Genomic DNA, 13,287 nt, shown 5'->3' with positions numbered 1-13,287 from the left:
TACATCTTGCCATAACTGGCACTGCCTGGTGGGCAGAGAGGCACTTCTATCAAGGTTTTACACAACCAGGATGAGGGGGTCAGCTGGAGAAGATGACTAACTCCTGCAAGGGGTCACCAGTGTTTGGGGAAACAGCGCTAGAGCAAGTCCCTCCCTAATGGAGCGTGTTGAAGCTCCCTCATGCCCTCACCTATGAAATATGGAAACAGTGATGCGTTCCCCACGGGACTGTCATGAAGCCCACGTGAGATGATGTGTGTGAGCGTCCCTCTGTAGAGCAGACCCACAATTAATGTTAGCTCCCTTGCCACACTCTTGCTACTCAGTGTTTAAAGCCTGGATAAATACTTCAAGTGTGGCAAGAGAGGGGTAGCTTTTCATAATGTCAGATTCAATCTAAAAAGAAAAGTCTATGTTTGCAAAGTTCTATCTCCCTGGATTACCGGGCAGATTCTGAAATTTATTAACCTTTTTAGTCATTTGTGAGCAAGAGGACTTTTTTGAATAATCAAAAAACCTTCTCATTCTGGCAGCCAAATAAAAGGAGGCCAGGTGTTCGGGATTAAAAATGCATCATCCCCACCACAACTTTCTGGGGACAGTGTCAAGAATTTTCTCGTTCATAATATGTACCATTTCTAAAGTAGAGAAAGTAGAAGGGAGAGTGAACAGAGGTGATAAGAGGACTTTAGGAACCCTGGAGGGAGGGAGGACAGAAAAATGAAGGGTGAAAGTGGCAATAAGAATAGGAGAATCTTATTTTTAGCCATTTATGGTCTTCTTCCCTCCCTTTAAAAATAGACCCTCTTCCTGCCCACAGTGAATTGAGTGGACAATATCTAGGGGTTCCATAACACCATTTGTGTATCTAGTTGAAGGCATGGACATTGTGTATCTCTTGGACAAGGCTGGGTAGGCCTTTTAACACTAGATAAACAGCCACCAAATTTCCTCTAGAAATGTTTCTGAGAAAAGCACCCACATCCACACTATACTTTTTTTAAATGACCTTAGGACAGGGGCACCTGGCTGGCTCAGTTGGTGGAGCATGCACCATTGATCTCGGGGTTGTGAGTTCAAGCTCCATGTTAGAGATGGAGATTACTTAAAAATAAAATCTTGAAAAAGAAATTATCCTTAGCACAAGGCTAAGACCATTTTCTTGAAGTAAAACGAAGGTAATTTCTGGTTGCTGATAATACTAACCACATAGGTGCTGAGTATGTGCTCTCTTGTGCCAAGCACCATGCTAAGTCTTGACATTCGTGGTACCCTTTTGGCAGATGGGGAAGTTTCAACTCGGGAAGCTAACAGACTGGATCTGGGCCACGGAGTTCATGCATGGTGGAATTAGTATTCTCATTTGGTCTCATCCAAACCCTGACATTGTCACCTCTGCCACATTATCAGCTTTAGAAACCTGTAGTATCCAAGTTGACCTCTGACACGGAGCACCGCAAGAAACGCAGTCCATGGGAAAGGCAACAACAGAGACATAGTGCTGGTTGCTACAGAAAGGTGGACTGTATTACAGGCCCTTCAGACTTTGTACACAAGCGGCTTGTGGTGCACCACGAGGCCATTTTGAAGCACAGAGATTACATCGGAAAACCTTCTGTAATTTCAGAGTTTAATGATATGAAATTAGACCTAGCATCCTCAAACAAACCCATTTCAAAACTACAATACCCCTGGCAATGAGCACTTCCATTAGATTTGAGACAATTATGTCTCCATCTCTGTGTGAGGGAAATAGATGCTTTTACATTAGAACAAATACAAAACATCATTTTCATCCAGTACAATTTCCTGAACTCCTTTTGGATAAAATTTCCCAATTTTTCAGATATTTGAAACTGCAATAAAGCTTTCCTCTTAGCCCAGTTTCTTGTTCACTTTAACTCTGCAACAAAATTATTCTTGGGTTTTATCATTGGCCTATTTCTTAGATAGGATTTGGGTTTCATTATTTCAACATAGGGTCAAAAATAGAAAAAAATGTTCCAGAAACAGACTTTTGATATTTTCTCTATAATATAATCAACTGTATCTTTATGCCATTTTGCTCAACCCTTGCACATCATATGGGAGATCCTTAAACAGTTACAAATCTACCACAAACAAAAGTTTCTGGTACTTAGGTAATGAGAAATGTCTTAAAGATGATAAACACAATGTATTCACAATAGATTGAGAGGTGAAACAACCCAAATAGAAAAGAAACATTCTCCAAGCTTATGTGAATGAAGATTGCATAATCACAATTAAGAAAATGTTCATATTTTTTTAAACACAATAAAATGTTTTCATTTCATCAAAGTTAATACCTGTTCAGGAAAGAGACAGACCCAAATGTTTGGAGGTGTTAGTTGGAGAATATAGACTCACCAGGTATAACCAATGTTTCAAACTTTACCTATTTTTGCCCATTTATGGATTATGCCATAATTTGTTTACTCATTCAGCATTTTGATAGGCATTTACATTGTTTTCAGTTTGGAGCTATTACAAATAAAGCAACTTCCAATACCCATATACAAGTCTTCATGTGGACATACGCCTTCCAATTCTCTTGCATTAATACCTAGCTGTAAAGTGACTGAGTCACATAGTAGGTTTCTGTTGTGCTTTTTAAAGGTCAAGGTATTTGTCAAAACGGTTTATCACTTTGCATTCCTACCAGCATTATATGAGAATGTCAGTTGCTCCACATGAGAACACTTGGTGTGGTCTCTGCTTTTTAATTTTGGACAGTCAAGTTGGTGTGTAGTAATATCTTATTATGGTTTTCATTTGCATTTCCCCAATGACTAATAACTTTTCATGTTTTCATTTGTCACTTTTATAGCTTCTTTGATGAAGTGTCTACTCAAATGTTTGCCCATTTTAAAATATATCATATACCTGATCATATGAAGATCCTAAAGATCCAGGGTTCTTCATACATTCTGAATGTAAGCCCTTTATCAGGTATATGATTTACAAATATTTTCCCCAGACTTGAAATGAACTTCAAAGAGTAGAAGTTCTTAATTTTGATGAAGTCTAATATATCCAATTTTTTTTTTTATGGAGTGTGCTTTTGACATTGCATTTAAGAAATCTTTGCCTAACTCAAAGTCACCAAGATTTTCTGTGTTCTCTTCCTGTTTTAGAGTTTTATACTTTGGTCTATATTCCAGTGTGAGTTAATTTTTTTTGTATACGGTGCAAAATTCATATGCTATGAATTGAAGGGCTTTATGGGGTGGGAGCTGGGGGTTTTTTGCAGATAAATATCTAATCATTCTAGCATCATTTGTTGAAAAAGTTATCGTTTTTATTTAAATACCCTTGTCAAAAATCAACTGACCATATGTATAATAGGTCTATTTCTGATTTCTATTCTGTTCCATTGATCTGTTTGTCTACCTTGATGCCAATATCACACTGTCATGCTGTCTTAATTACTAAAGTGTTATAAAAAGCCTTGAAGTCAGATAGTGTGGATCCTCCAAATTTGTTCTCTTATTTCAAGTTATTTAAGCTATTCTAGATCCTTTGCATTTCCATATGAACTTTAGAATCAGCTTATTAATTTCTACCAAAAAAAAAACCATGCTGGGATTTTCATTGAGATTTGCTCTGAATCTATGTATTAATTTAGAGAATTGCCCTCCTCACCATATTGAGTCTTCCAACCTGTGAACACATTATGTCTCTCTATGTTGGTCTTCTTTAATTTCTCTCAGCAATATTTTATAGTTTCCCATATACCAATCGTTCACATTTCTTCTCAAGTTAATCCCCAAATATTCATATTTTTATGTTATTTTAAATCATTCTTGTTTCAATGTCTGCTTATTCATTGCTAGCACTATATATTGAAGTCCAATGGATATGATTTCATATTCTGCAGTCTTGCTAAAGTCACTTATTAATTCTGGGAGCTCTTTCATAGATTACATAGGAATTTCTATGTAAATGATCATGTCATCTCTGAATAAAGAAAGTTTTCTTTCTTTCTTACCAATCCAGATAGCTTTATATCTTTTTTTCTTGCCCGATTTCAAGAAAACTGTGACACCAACATCCTACAGTCCTCCCAAAGAGCACAAAGTACTAACTCATTGGTATTAGCACTTTGTACGAATTCCTCAAGTACAAGTGGAGATGGCTGTCCATCAGTATTAGGCTAGCTGTAGAAACCCCAAGTCACATCAGTACTAGACTCTTAAATTTGCCCTTCAATGACTTCAGCTTCCAGCATGTATATATTTACACTTACATATGCATGCAGCATTTTTTTTAAAGCCTTCCCACTAAGCTCAGATAGCCCATTCTAGAACCAGGCCTCCCATTCCGAACCCATTCTAAACTTCTCATATGGGTTTGGTCTTCATTCTGGATTCTCTTTTTATTATAATGAGTTATTCCTCAAAGGCGTTTGATATCTTTGCCAAAAGACCTAAGTTGAGTCCATTTTAATTCATCTGATACTTTTCTAATAATGTTAAACTTCAGAAAGGAAAGTGTCATGGTTTTATCCACTACTTCCCAGAAGGCTCCTTGCATGTTATGCAAATATACCCATCTTTTTTTTTATTTTTTTATTTTTGGGGGGGGCAACCTCCCAGAAAGGCAGTATTTGTCAATGTAAAACAAAAGTTCTGTAGCATACTTTCCTCTAACACTGGTACTATTGGCCTTATATCTATCTAAAAGAGACCATTCTATAGACTGTTCCTAAGGAAATTTGTAAATTCTAACACTAGAAATAGAAGCTATAAGCAACTTTCTTTTTTTTTTTTATTTCTTTTTAGCCTAACAGAATTCATTGTTTTTGCACCACACCCAGTGCTCCATGCAATACGTGCCCTCCTTAATACCCACTACCTGGCTCCCCCAACCTTCCACCCCCCCGCCCCTTCAAAACCCTCAGGTTGTTTTTCAGAGTCCATAGTCTCTCATGGTTCACCTCCCCTTCCAATTTCTCTCAACTCCCTTCTCCTCTCCATCTACAGGCAACTTTCAAATAACAATTTATTCTAGTTTCTAAAAACTACTAGAGTTTAGTCTCATTGGGCACCCCTCTAAAGAAGTTTTTTTCAAATGTTTTAGAAAGATGAATATGGCAGTGATTTGAAGAGTAAATGAGAATTGGAAAGAGAAGTGAGTCAGAAAGATCAGTTACCAGACTATTGTAATAATCCAAGTCATATATAATGACTTTATGTCTTTATGTCACCCAGAACTAATAGTGATAATGGAAAGAAAACAGTGAATGAGATTTTTTTTATAGAGAAATTAAATAAAATTTAGAAAATGAACTATGAAGAAGAAGGGAAAGAAGTCAAAGATGGCTAACTAGTAAAGAAAATGGTAGCCCATTTGTAGAAGAAAATGGTTAATACATAGGAAAATGTGACATAGGGCAAGTCTGAGTGGAAAGGTGATCAGCTAGATGGTGTACATGTTGAGTCTGACTCCAATGGTTGAGAGGCAGTAGGAATTATTGAAAGAGTGTTGGGTAGGGATCAGGAAACCTGAGTTCAGTTGTGGTTAGGAAACAGTGACAGACACTGTGGGACCCGGCCCAACCCTCATTTTCCACTGTGCCGTCTTCCTTTCTAGTCTCAAAAAATCAGATTTAGTTTATGCATTGGCCCAACTTGGTAGTCCATGTGCTTCAGAGGAGGCTGGACTCAGCCTCAGGGGATAAATTCTGATTGGTCTAAGTCAATCACATCTCCCTTTCCCAGGGCATGTCCCAAGTCTGCTCAATGAATTATGAAGGAAAATTGGCTGTGTGATTCAGGGTAATGAACTCTCACTCTTAAGAAGAGCTATACCAGAAGAGATAATCTGTTCTTTCAGTGGACATTGCCAGGTATGAATGGGGCAGTAGGAACCACTTGTAGCCATCTAACCACCAGCAGCTGGCCTGTGAACAGATCAACAAGCTGAGGATAGCAAAGCCAGGAGAGAGAAAATTGGGCCCCTGAAGCTATCATTGAACTGCTACACTAACCAACCTTAGCATGCCATACTCTTGTACTTCTTGTTATGGACGATCATACATTTAAGCCAATTTCATTGGGATTTCTGTTATTTGAAGCTAAAGCCATCCTTACTCACCCAGCAGCTTTGGCCCAAACCAATTTACCCTGCACACTACCATTTCTTCCACTGTAAATTGAGAGTGGTCTCTCTAAGAACTCTTCCAGCTCTAACCACCCATGGTTTTATTATAACAGATAAAAATAGAGGTCAAAGGAAGAATGAACATCTAGAGAAAGATCAAAAGAAAAATACAGATACAGGAGTGATCTATGTAATGTAAGACTTAGAGTCTTAGGAATAAATGAGATTGTCAAGTGAATCTTATTGATTGCTATATATGTTAACAATAACATCTTATTTTATCCTCACAACGTTCTGCAAAGTGGGCATCATTCCCATTTTCTGTGAACAAACCAAGACACAAATATCAAGAAAAACATGAACAATGTCCCAAACTGTAAGAGATTGTCAGAATTTCAACAGTATCACATGTTTCAGACAGGTCAAGAAGAAGGAAGACTAACAAAAGGTCAAACACCTTGATGATTTGGGAAGTACTTACTGCTTTCAAGATAACGGTTGCCAGATAGTCATAGGGATGAAAGACAGGATGAACACAGGGAGTGAAAAGTAAGACATGTTACGGAAGTAAAGACCATTTTTATCAGAAGGTTAGCAGTCAAATAAAAGGGAAAGATGAAAAATTACTTGAGGGGAGGAACAAGTTTAAGAGAAAAATTATTTTGTTTCTTGTCTGAAAAGACCCGACCATACCGGTGGGCAGAGGGAAAGGGACCCGTGGAAGAGCAGAACAGGAGAAGGAGGGCCTCATTGGTGAAACTAGTTCTGGAAAACATAGGAGATGTGCTGTTTGCCTTCCCTCTGCTGCCTGCTCCTTGAGCTCAGGCTGAATTGAGGGTTCTGAGGGCCGATCGATGGCCAGCCTGAGCTGATGTAATCACTGCTACAACGCATGAATAATAAATGAACGTTATTTCTTTTATGTGTTATTTTAATAGCCCTTTATAAAAGGATCATTGGAAAAAGACCAACATATCTTTCCAAATTTTATTTTTAAGATGCATAATTAATACAGAAAAGTATTACTGTACAGTAAAAACCAACATTTATCTCATTCTCCTAACAGACTATGACCTATGGAGAAGAAAAAGACAGAAAATGTTATTAAAAATAAAATAGTTGTATAGACCAGGTCCAAGATCACACTGGGAAATTATCTAGACCTACATTACGGAGAGAAAATTCCAATTGAATAACAGGAGATACTTTAGAATAAGAACTTAATGTATGCCAGGCCCTGTGCTAAACACTTCTTACACATTATCCTACTTAATCCTTGTAACACCCTGTGAGATGGGTGTTATTAACTTGATTTTATGCTGAAGAAACTGAAGCTTAGAGATGTGATATCCCTGAGACCCACCTATGGTACTATTCCATATGAGTTTTCATAAATGAAACAATTATTCCTATTTACAGGGTGTTAATTATGTTCTAGCAAGTGCTGAGTGCTTCTAGGCTTGTGGCAACTATGTGAGCTATCTGTTTCTACTATATTTATTACAGATGCAAAGGTAAGGACCAGTGAATTAGCCATGAGATGCTAGAGGCTGTCCTCCAACCAGTATGGTCTGATGTCTACAAAGAATTCAAAAACTAAGGTTGAGGTAAGAATCTTTAATTTGAAAATGGCTTTATAGGATCATGTAACATATCCAGCAAGTACAAGCCAAATTCTCAATTCTCTGGAAGGAATAAAGTATAGGATAAATTCCTAAGGAGGAAAATGTTGCCTCTAGCTCATAAGCTTAGTAGTGTAGTTAAAAATGTTTGAGTCAAAACTGAATGCCAGTTATGAGACACTAAACTGTGATGTGTTTAGTACCTTCCCCTTAATAGAATAGTCAGTAGTTGATGTCCCAAAGGAAAGAATGTGTTTTGTTCTATGATGCAATTCGCTATTAGCTTCCAAATACCCATTGGCTTGAAAGGGCCTTGAAAGGGCCCTAGCTCATTAGTTTTCTCTGAATTTAAAAATAATAACTAGCATAGCTGGAGATACTGCAAAACATCTTTTAGAATCAATGTCATCACTCCACTTAGTAAAAAGGAAAAACATTACATAGAAAACATTCTGGAGCCCTACTTCTTGGTTTAAATCTAAGCTCTGCTACTTACTTACCTGTATGACTTTTGATGATTTTCTTATCTTTTCTGTGTCTCGTATCCTCAACTGCAAAATAGGGAATGAAGGATGAGGGGATGTGTGCCAACCTGGCATGGGGTATCTAAATGTTAGCTGTTGTACACACTTGGATGTTTATAACACCATTTGTGGCACTCTCGTTTATTCTTGCCTGGCTGGTTAAATAAAAATTACAACTCTTTTTTTCAAGGCAAGTTTGCAGCGTTATCCTGGAGCATTTCTGCAGGGAAAAAAAAATCTTCTTTGAACACCTAATCCCACCTCTTTTGTCATTAGGACGTGTTACGTCACTTGCGGGGCTCCGTGATGAAAAATGAAAATGCAGCGCCCCTTGCTCACAAATTAAGAAATCCAAAATGGCAACAGTGTTAAGCCAAGTGTGGAAACTTTCTCAGCACAGGACTCTGCAACGGCATGGCTTGAGGGCCCACGAAGCCGGCCCTGCCTGGCACCACTTCATCCTGAAGATGAAAAGATAAGATGCCAAGCTCTCCTAAGTCACTCAATTGTTCATTTATGTCTTGGAATATTGGAATATTTGTTTCTAACCCTTTCCAAGAAAAGGGTTAATCTTTTAACCCTTTAAAAGGGTTAATTCTAATCCTTTCCAAGAAAAGATTTAAGGTAATTTTCTCTACAGATAAGAGTCTGAGAATGGAAATACTCCTCAGAAAACCAACTTCCTGTCCCAGGGCAGATTTTTACTATGTCATTAAACACAACAACTCTCTTGGAGTGTGGAAAAATCAAACAATCTTGGAGTTACTAAGGATTCATTCTGTTCAGTGATAAGCTCACAGACCTTTTCTGGGGAACTGCCCCAGTCACTTCTCCACAGGGCAAAGTGTCAATGAAGCCTGAAGCACAGGGGCAATTCTTCACCTCCGACCAACAGCATGAATCCTAGACTACTAACGAAAGATTTTTTCCCACTGGACGAACCAACTCAAGTTTTTAACATGCTTTTCCCTTTGTGGTTTTCTCAAGTTGCTCTCTACATCACGCAACAGTATTCAAGACTGAAATCTATTAACATTAGTTCTCTATCAATATTAGGTTACCAGTGTTAATATCTATTGAACACTAAGAGAAATGCCAAGCCCCCTTCTTAATGAAGAGCCTTGATTTTATTAGGTTCAAATAACAAAGAAGTATAAGACTACGCATAAGTATAGTGCCTTTTATTTCGGAAACATCTAGTGCTTGGCCTAGATTTATCCCATATGGCCTTCCTATGGGCTATAGCAAAGAAAAACTCAATCTGTAAAAGACCCAGATGTTCACTCCATCTCCTCTGAACCTTCCTTGAACTGATAGCTAGTGAAGAGCTGCCATTTGTTTAATTCATTTGCTCCATTATTTTAACTGAGGCATCGTTCAAAATTCCCAGATCTCCAGGAATTGTTTGCAAGTGAGGCAACCTGGTTTTTTTAGAACTATTGACAGATAGGGCTAACAAAAAGATAGTAATACCTGCTTAAATTAGCTCATTTTCAATATTGCTGTTTTATCAGCATCTGAATTGGAGCTGTGGTTGGCTAGTTCAAAGTCAGGAAGCCAGACAGCCTTGTAATCAGATCATGGAATAAGGCCAAATGTCAGTTATTGAAGCCAAAGGAATACAGAATCTTCAGTCCAAAAGCATCTTTGGATCACAAAGATTAGAGCAGATTATGAGGGAGCTAATGCTGCCTCAAAAAGCTACTCACCATGAACAAGATGGGATTGGGAGGGAGACAAACCATAAATGACTCTTAATCTCACAAAACAAACTGCGGGTTGATGGGGGGAGGTGGGGTCGGGAGAAGGGGAGGGGGTTATGGACATTGGGGAGGGTATGTGCTATCGTGAGTGCTGTGAAGTGTGTAAACCTGGCGATTCACAGACCTGTACCCCTGGGGATAAAAATAAATTATATGTTTATATAAAAAAAAAAATTGGAGGGGGAGGCGAACCATAAGAGACTATGGACTCTGAAAAACAACCTGAGGGTTTTGAAGGGTCAGGGGTGGGAGGTTGGGGGAACAGGTGGTGGGTAATAGGGAGGGCACGTTTTGCATGGAGCACTGGGTGTTGTGCAAAAACAATGAATACTGTTACACTGAAAAAATAAATAAATAAATAAAAAAGTTACTCACCCAGAGCTTCTTCTTTTTTTTTTTAAGATTTTTAATTTATTTATTTGAGAGAGAGAGCAGAGCGAGTGAGAGAGAAGGTGGGGGGGCAGAGGGAGAGGGAGAAGTAGATTCCTCCCTGAGCAGGCTCCCTGGAGAGCAGGGAGCGGATCCCCCTGGATGCGAGGCTGATGACCTAAGCTGAAGGCAGATGCTTCACCCCCAGGCGCTCCTCACCCAGAACTTCTTATAGTGACCTGTTAAGGAATAAGATTAGGCCAGAAGCTGGGCTTGAATGACTCTCCAGATAAAGAGATTAGCCACAGTGGTGTCAGCTCGCAGCAGCTCAGGGGAGCCAGTTGTTCAAATTTAAGGAATTTTGTAAGCCAGATGTTAAACACAGCCACTATTAAAAATTAAATTATTTAAACTTATAATTAAAGACATATTAAAAACAAAGATGATAAACCCTCAAAACTCATCCCTTCTTAATTATTTCACTACATCTTACTATTAGCTGTGGCCCTGAAGTTCTTTGTGTCTGTTGCAACTATGTGGTGAAAATATTTTATATCGGCATGATACTGAGAGTCTCTTCCCACTTTCATGTTCAATAGCCTCATATCAGGAGCTTGAAATTGGCCATGATGGAAGCATGTACAGCATGGAAATCAAAAAGCACAACAAACTGGGGCTTTTTGTGGAGCCAAGGAAGGAGGAGGTAGCTGTTAAACATATACTGGCGTATCACTGGCTAGTGTCCCCAGCATAGAGTTACAGCACTGAGAAGTCTAATATCTATGTAGGTGAAGAGAATAAAGGATTCCGGGACAGCTATTTGCGAATTTCTAAACCCAGAATATAACAATCTTCATGATGTGACCCCAATTTCCTGTTTACACTTAACCCATACTCCCTAGTCTCCCGCCACCTTTAACATCTCCCCATGTTTTCTCACACCTCCATTTATTCAATGACATTTACCGAACTCCTACTTAACACTGGGCACTGTGCTCTGGATTGAAGAATCAGAGATGTCAGGAGTCCGTCCTTCCCTCAAGTAGTTCACGGTTTAGGAAAGAAAGGGAAACAGCAAATGGACAAATGCTTCTAATCAGGCATGACAAGTGCCATGACAGAGACAGATGTGCTCATGTACCTTGTGGAAATGCAGAAGATGCACCAATAAGTAAAGACAGCAGAGAAGGCTTTCAGGAAGAGGCATCAGTTGCACTGAGGCTTGACTAGACAACATGCACATGTGTTTTCTTGAATTGAATTTCTTGAGTTCAAAGCCCAGATCTCCCAGTTTACTGCTGGGTGACCTTCAGCAAGTTACTTAGCCTCTCTGAACCTCAGTCTTCTCATCTACAAAATGAGATCCCTCCTTCACAGGGTTATTGTAAGGAGTGAATGAAATTAATGAATGTAAGGTATTTAGCCCAATGCTGATGATACATAAATGCTTTTACAACATTTTTCTTTATATTAAGTATTAGTCAAGTGAAGAAGGGAGTAAGGAATGTTACTGATAGAGAAAATGGTGCATGCAAACCCTAGATGCATAAAAGATTGTAACATTTTTCCCCAAATGCATTTTTATTTTATTTTTTTTAAAGATTTTATTTATTTGACAGACAGAGATCACAAGTAGGCAGAGAGGCAGGCAGAGAGAGAGGAGGAAGCAGGCTCCCTGCTGAGCAGAGAGCCGGATGTGGGGCTCGATCCCAGGACCCTGAGATCATGATCTGAGCCGAAGGCAGCGGCTTAACACACTGAGCCACCCAGGTGCCCCCCCAAATGCATTTTTAAAAAATATGACCATAGCCAGAGGCTCCTAGGTAGTTCAGTCCATTAAGCATCTGTCTTCAGCTCAGGTCATGATCCCAGGGTCCTGGGATCAAGCCCGGTGTTGGGCTCCCTGGGAGCCTGCTTGTCCCTCTGCCTCTGCCTCTCCCCACCCCACCTGTGTTCTCTCTCTCTCTCAAATAAATAAATAAAATATTTTAAAAACTGTATGACTATTGCCCAAAATAATAGTGAAGTGGGAATTTACCCTCTTGCCAAAAAATGGCCGATTCTTTAACTTTCTGTAACTATCACACCCAGTCGTCAGACCCAAGAGTCATCTTACACCCCTCCTTCTGCCCACTCCCACATTCACTCAATCACCATGTCCTGTAGCTGAGTGCCTCTCAGCCAACTGTGCTGAGGTCCACTTCATATTGCTTGCCCATATTGTCCAATACTTGGATAAAATACAGTAAAAGCTAAATTACTAGATAAATAAAATAAAAAGCAAAGATCTACAAAATACAAGTCTAGGTTTTTCATTATTAGACTTAATAGATAAAAGATTCCGCCTTTCACTTAATACAAAAGTTTCTAAATTCTAAAGTCAATTCCTATATTTATCTCATAGCAGACGAGTCACAACTAGTTCACAGACGGTCACGAGTTCAGAACCATACCTGGAGAAGCATTGCTACAGAACATAATATCTCCTTAGCATTTCTAAAATACTTAGTTCCTTAATTCCTTAATTCAGCCTTGAGGACTTTCATCATCTCTTTTCTACGCAACAACCTCAAAATGGCCTAACTGCCTCCAGTATCTTGTGTCCTCCCATCCATTCTCCATGTTATCAGCAACTAGATCTTTGTAAATCCCGAATCTCATTACGTTACTGTCAGTTATTTTCCTTTGCCTTCAGGACAGAGCCTAGAACTCCACCATCTGACCTCTGCCTCCTTTTCCAGGCTCTTCTCTCAATACCCATCCTCCTCCACTGCCCCAGTGCTCACGTGCATGCACACACACACACACACACACACACACACACACACACACACACGCGCGCACGCGCCCACGCTAGAGTCTTGTATTCTATGCTACAGGTACACC

General features: G+C 39.2%; 1 long non-coding RNA gene across 4 annotated transcripts in view; it reads left to right on the top strand.

Annotated features, from left to right (window-relative positions):
- Window positions 1-13,287, top strand: part of LOC123945751 — a 177,283-nt gene that overhangs the window by 158,097 nt on the left and 5,899 nt on the right. For 2 of the 4 annotated variants that reach the window (XR_006819497.1, XR_006819495.1), the window contains one exon: window positions 7,630-7,730. This is a non-coding gene — a long non-coding RNA (uncharacterized LOC123945751). Of the gene's footprint in view, window positions 1-7,629; window positions 7,731-8,459; window positions 10,041-13,287 lie in introns of those variants that run through there. The other 2 variants (XR_006819496.1, XR_006819498.1) reach the window with 2 other exon arrangements.

Source organism: Meles meles, chromosome 7 (assembly GCF_922984935.1).
Source record: "Meles meles chromosome 7, mMelMel3.1 paternal haplotype, whole genome shotgun sequence".
NCBI lineage: Eukaryota > Metazoa > Chordata > Mammalia > Carnivora > Mustelidae > Meles > Meles meles.
Note: the sequence above shows the minus strand (reverse complement) of the source record. Positions and strands in the feature narration are given on the sequence as shown.